Below are 6,722 nucleotides of genomic sequence, written 5' to 3' on the forward strand. Positions count from 1 at the left end.
TTCAAGTAATATGTGGCTATCTACTCCCTAGTATGACAGACAGTTGTACGAGGTGGAAGTGACTGGTCCAATTACTGCAAGTCAGAGATCAAGGAATGCAGGAACACATAGGGCTGCTAGGAGGAATTCTGACAGGATGACCCCTAGAGCTCCCATTGCTCATTTCTGATGCATTTGAAAGGTGGCTGTGTTTTCATGATGTAGTCCTAAGTGGGAACTTAAAAGGCCCTCTTGACTACATGACAATTAAACTTAAGAGATGAGTTATCAAGAAGAGTTCAGCTAATAGGAGGAAGTGAGGTCCTAGCAGGAAGAAAGGTTGAAGTAGTAGATAATAATAATAATAAAGTTACATTTATTGAGCGCCATTCACAAACCCAAGGTCGCTTTACATACGGAGTAAAAAAAAAATTTACACAGATGACAAAAGTTCATAGAAGAGGAAAGTTTTCAGTTGAGATTTAAAAGTGCAGAAAGAGCAGCAATCTCGGAGAGACTGAGGAAGAGAGTTCCAGAGCTGAGGGGCCATAACACTGAAGGACCTGCCTCCCAGGGTGGAGAGTCTGGTGTATGGGACAGTAAGGAGATTACTGCTCGAGGACCTAAGAGAGCGACAAGAAGTGTAAGGAGCTAGTAGCTGAGTGAGGTAGAGGGGGGGCAAGGTTATGTAGGGCATTGATGGTGAGAAGCAGAATCCTTGATGGAACCGGTAACCAGTGAAGCTGGGAGAGAGCAGGGGAGATGTGAGCAAAACGCTTTGTGTGGGTGAGGACTCTATTTGTGGAGTTCTGAATATACTGTAGCTTCTGTATAGATTTTTCAGGCAGGCCAATGAAGAAGGAATTACAGTAATCAATACAAGACATTATTAAACAATGAACCAGAGTTTGAACATCATTAAAGGACAGAAATGGATGGAGGCGGGCAATGTTACGGAGTTTATAGAATGAAATTTTGGAAAGAGACCTAATGTGTAGTTCAAAGTTAAGTGATGAATCAAACAAAACACCAATATTTCTGACAACAGGAACAGAAATAGATAAATGGGATGCCTTAGAAAGTCTGGATTTTGGACCTACCAGTAACACTTCAGTTTTATTGGCATTAAATTTGAGAAAGTTATTTTCCATCCATAGCTTAAGATCAATGATGCAGTCAATGAGTGTGCTGGGAGGTGAAGCTGTAGGGGAGTCTGTACTAAGATATACAGTAACTGTATATTGTCTGCATAACAGTAGAAGTTAAGGTCATGTCTGTGAATAATCTGACCCAAAGTAAGGATATAAAGTCGAAAAAGTAATGGCCCAAGGACTGAACCCTGAGGGACACCATTTGACACAGGTGAGGTGGAGGATTTATATCGCCCGAGTGTGACAAACTGTTGCCTATTAGAAAGATATGATGTGGCTAAGCACTGAAGGGCTAAGCCAGAGATGCCTACAGCAGAGAGATGTGACAGGATGATTTCATGATTAACAGTGTCAACTGCTGCACTTAAGACAAGAAGGAGGAGAATATTAAGGGAACTGCAATCTGCAGACCGGAGAAGATCATTGACTACACTGAGAAGAGCTGGCTCAGTGCTGTGCTATGTACGAAAGGCAGACTGAAAAGGCTCATAGAGTGTATTATCTAGAAGAAAACCTGGAGTTGTGTAGCAACCACGCATTCCATCACCTTAGCCAAAAAAGGGAGATTGGAGATAGACCTATAACTGGAGAGAAAGGAAGGATCCAGCTCAGGTTGTTTAAGGTTAGGGGTAACTGCAGCAGTTTTGAGGGCAGTAGGGACAGAACCTGAAATGAAACATGCATTTACCAATGAGGCAACTGGAATACTAATTATGGATGAGCATGTCTTAAGCAGAGAAGTGGGGGCAGGATCAAGCAGACAGGAGGAGGAATTAGACTTATTAATAAGTTCAGAGATGGCAAGAGAGTCAACAGGTGAGAACAAGTGAGTCTTGATGATGGAGATGGCAGATCAGAATGAGTGTTTGATTGAGGTGTGGAGGGGAAACTGTGATAGATTTGATCAATTAGATAGATTAGATACTCTAGATAGTAAATAGGGGCAATAGGAAAGGTTTTTATTTATATTTGTCCCCTTATGTTTTGTGATTTTGGCTGCAAAGCCCTGAATTCTTCTGTATTGTTATCTTTTAGTTAAAATAGATTATTTCTTTTCTTTATATTGATATTTTTTATTGGATATTTTGGCGTTAGGATATACAGTGAGAGTGCCCCTTCAGGCCACAGCTGCAAAAATATGATAAACCTTGATGCATTTTTCAAATTTTAGACTTTGCCTGCCTGTGGATATTGGCAATAGATTATTACTTAAATCATTTTTCTGGAATTTTCTCATGATTAATTAACACCATGTTTATATACTCTTGTCTGTCCTCAAATATACTCATGTCTACCCTCTGATAACTGTGACCATAAACTCTGCCTGCATTGTTTGGTCATGATAAGGAGAAAACGTCTGGATTTTTTTTTATGAAACATGATTTAGTTTTTAAAGTTTTCAGCTGTTCAAACAAGATTGCACTTACAGTAGATGTCTATGTTGCTCAGTTTGTACCATCTCATTAAATGCAGTGTGCGTTTATTTTTTAACATAGTGCTTCTTTGCACACACCACATGTTTTGATATCTTCAGCTATTTTGAAGCATACCAGCCTGTAAAATTAATTACATTTAAGCATTGATTCAACTAAAATACAGAGGCACACCTAAAAGTACACCCCCAATTACTTGTTGTCAAGCAGTTTAGGTGTTTGGAAATTAGTACTTTTTGTCATTTACTGTAATTGCTTCCTTCAACTACCTCTGTGTCTTATGTGAAAATCACATAGCTTTTGGACTTTTACTTGTCTTGTTACTCTTTATCCGAATGTCTGTGATCAGAAAAAAGCTGTTAGGTTTATCAAAGCTAATCCACCTCAATGTACACCAACACTGTACCTATATAGATTGGAACTGAGGGTAGGAACTTTGAATGTTGGCAGTATGACTAGTAAGGGGAAAGAGTTAGCAGATATGATGGAGAGAAGGAAGGTTGATATATTGTGGTGCAAGAGACTAAATGGAAGGGGAGTAAGGCCAGGTGGATCAGAGGTGGATTCAGATTGTTCTATCACGGTGTGGATAGGAGGAGAAATGGAGTAGGGGTTATTCTGATGGAACAGTATGTCAAGAGTGTTTTGGAGGTCAAAAGAGTGATGATGATGATTATGAAGTTGGAAATTGGAGGTGTGATGATAAATGTTGTTAGTGCATATGCCCCACAAGTTGGGTGTGCAATTGATGAGAAAGAATATTTTTGGAGTGAGTTGGATGAAGTGATTAACAGTGTACCCAAGGGACAGAAAGTGGTGATTGAAGCGGATTTCAATGGACATGTTGGTAAAGGGAACAGAGGAGATGAGGAGGTGATGGGTAGGTATGGTGTCAAGGAGCGGAATGAAGAAGGTCAGAGGATAGTGAATTTTGCCAAAAGGATGGACATTGCTGTGGTGAATACGTTTTAAGAAGAGGGAGAACATAGGGTGAAGTACTAGAGTGGAGGAAGATGCACACAGGTAGATTACATCCTATGCAGAAGAGTCAATCTAAAAGAGATTGAAGACTGCAGAGTGGTGGCAGAGGAAAGTGTAGTTAAGCAGCATAGGATGGTGATCTGTAGGATGACATTGGAGATCAAGAAGAGGAAGAGAGTGAGGGCAGAGCCAAGGATCAAATGGTGGAACTTGAAAAAGGAAGACTGCAAGGTTGAGTTTAGGGAGAAGGTGAGACAGGTACTGGGTGGTAGTGAACAATTACCAGACAGTTGGGAAACTACAGCAGATGTAGTAAGGGTGACAACAAGAAGGGTGCTTGGCATGACATCTGGACAGAGGAAGGAAGAAAAGAAAACCTGGTGGTGGAATGGGGAAATATGGGAGAGTATACAGAGAAAGAGGATGGCAAAGAAGAAGTGGGATAGTCAGAGAGATGCAGAAAGTAGAGAAGAGTACAAGGAGATAAGGCGCAAGGTGAAGAGAGAGGTGGCGAAGGCTAAAGAAAAGGCGCATGATGAGTTGTATGAGTGGTTGGACACTAAGGAGGGAGAAAAGGACCTGTGCCGATTGGCTAGACAGAGGGACCGAGCTGACAAAGATGTGCAGCAGGTTAGGGTGATAAAGGATAAAGATGGAAACGTACTCACAAGCGAGGATAGTGTGTTGAGCAGATGGAAAGAGTGACGGATGCATTTAACGTGGAGGTGGGGTTACATCAGGGATCAGCTCTGAGCCCTTTCTTATATTCAATGGTGATGAACAGGTTGACAGACGAGATTAGACAGGAGTCCCTGTGGACTATGATGTTTGCTGATGACATTGTGATCTGTAGCGATAGTAGGGAGCAGGTTGAGGAGACCCTGGAGAGGTGGAGATATGCTCTAGAGAGGAGAGGAATGAAGGTCATTAGGAACAAGACAGAATACATGTGTGTAAATGAGAGGGAGGTCAGTGGAATGGTAAGGATGCAGGGAGTAGAGTTGGCGAAGGTGGATGAGTTTAAATACTTGGGATCAACATTACAGAGTAATCGGGATTGTGTAAGACAGGTGAAAAAGAGATTACAGGCAGGGTGGAATGGGTGGAGAAGAGTGTCAGGAGTAATTTGTAACAGATGGGTATCAGCAAGAGTGAAAGGTAAGGTCTACAGGACAGTATTTAGACCAGCTGTTATATGGGTTGGAGATGGTGGCACTGACCAGAAAGCAGGAGACAGAGCTGGAGGTTGCAGAGTTAAAGATGCTAAGATTTGCACTGGGTGTGATGAGGATGGATAGGATTAGAAATGAGTACATTAGAGGGTCAGTTGGACGGTTAGGAGACAAAGTCAGAGAGGCAAGATTGCGTTGGCTTGGACATGTGCAGAGGAGAGATGCTGGGTATATTGGGAAAAGGATAAGGATAGAGCTGCCAGAGAAATGGAAAAGAGGAAGGCCTAAGTGAAGGTTTATGGTTGTGGTGAGAGAGGATATGCAGGTGATGGGTGTAACAAAACAAGATGCAGAGGACAGAAAGATATCGAAGAAGATGATCCGCTGTGGCGACCCCTAACGGGAGCAGCCGAAAGAAGAAGAAGATTGATCTCTACTTTATCTGAAAAAGAGAACTGTAGTGTGTAAAACTTATAAAAATAATAATATGTTCAATGGCCCCAGAAGATGGAAACTAAAACTTGCAGATTACAGAAAGGTGGGATAATGTAAACTCACATTACTATCATCTTGCGCTACTTCAGGCTTGTGCTGCTTCTTAAGTATTTTGTGTTGCACTATATTGCCCAATCTGCCACTTGGTTCTTGGACAGGGCCAGTTCTGAACGGTGTCAATTTTGGGATATTGTGCTTTGACCTTCTCCCCACTGACAACATAGCCCAAATATTTTGCCTCTAATAACCCAAAAAACAATTTTCAGAATTTATACAGAGTCTAGCTTCAGAATTAAGAACTGCCTGAACATTCAGTACATGTTCCTCCATGTAACAGAATAGAAGACAATATCATATAAGTAGGTGGCACTACAGGTATTGTAGGGTGTGAAGACTTCATCCACCAGATACTGGAATGTTACTGGTGCCTCGTGCAAACCAAATGGAAGGACATGGAATTGCCAATTTTCACTACGAATACTGAATGAAGTCTTCTCCTTGTCAGATTCCATTAAGGAATTTGCCAATAGCCTTTGGTTATATCCAATGCAGTCAGGAAACAAGCTGTTTTGTTTGTTCCTTGTGACATCGGGTAAGCATTGAAATGGGAGACCAAATTAAGCCACTGGAATTTGCTGCCAAAAGCACCAACTTTTTGAAACAGGAGACCTAAATAAACCACAGGAATTTGCTGCAAAAGCACCAACTTTTGTCTGGCTTTGGAACAAGAACTATGGGACCACACCAGACATCTAAAGCTTTCCTCAGTTACACCTAGGTCTATTATTCTTTTGATTTGAAGCTCTACTTCTACTTTTTTCTTCCAGGAGTCAATACGGGTGTTTCCTGACAATAACTATGGTTCAGTAACAATGTCATGCACAATCAGAGTGGTATGTCCGGGCTTCTCATCTACTACTTTAGGTATCGTCAGGATGGCTTATCCAAGTTCGTGCCAATGTTTTTATGTCAAATTGTTTCATCAATCCATCCATTTTTCAACCCGCTGAATCCTACCACAGGGTCACGGGGGTCTGCTGCTGCAATTCCAGCCAACACAGGGTGCAAGGCAGGAGCCAATCCCGGGCAGGGTGCACACACACACACCAAGCACACACTAGGGACAATTTAGAATTGTCAATCCATCCAACCTGCATATGTTTGGACTGTGGGAGGAAACCGGAGCACCCGGAGGAAACCCACACAGACACAAGGAGAACATGCAAACTTCACGCACGGAGGACCTGAGAAGCGAACCTGGGTCTCTTTACTGCAAGGCAGCAGCGCTACCACTGTGCCACCGTGCCACCCATTCAAATTGTTTCCAATATTCAGTTTTGAATTGTTGTCATAGAAGTACCTGAGCTCACTGGAGTTAGGGTCAGGGTCCCTATACTTCCACATCTTTAACAAATTAACATGATAAATCTTCTCGGGGGTCAATTATTTGGTTGCTTTACCAAATACTCAACAAAACAAAACATTTTCTTTCCTTAATCTCATACAGTCCC

Source organism: Polypterus senegalus, chromosome 5, assembly GCF_016835505.1.
Source record: "Polypterus senegalus isolate Bchr_013 chromosome 5, ASM1683550v1, whole genome shotgun sequence".
Classification (NCBI taxonomy): domain Eukaryota; kingdom Metazoa; phylum Chordata; class Cladistia; order Polypteriformes; family Polypteridae; genus Polypterus; species Polypterus senegalus.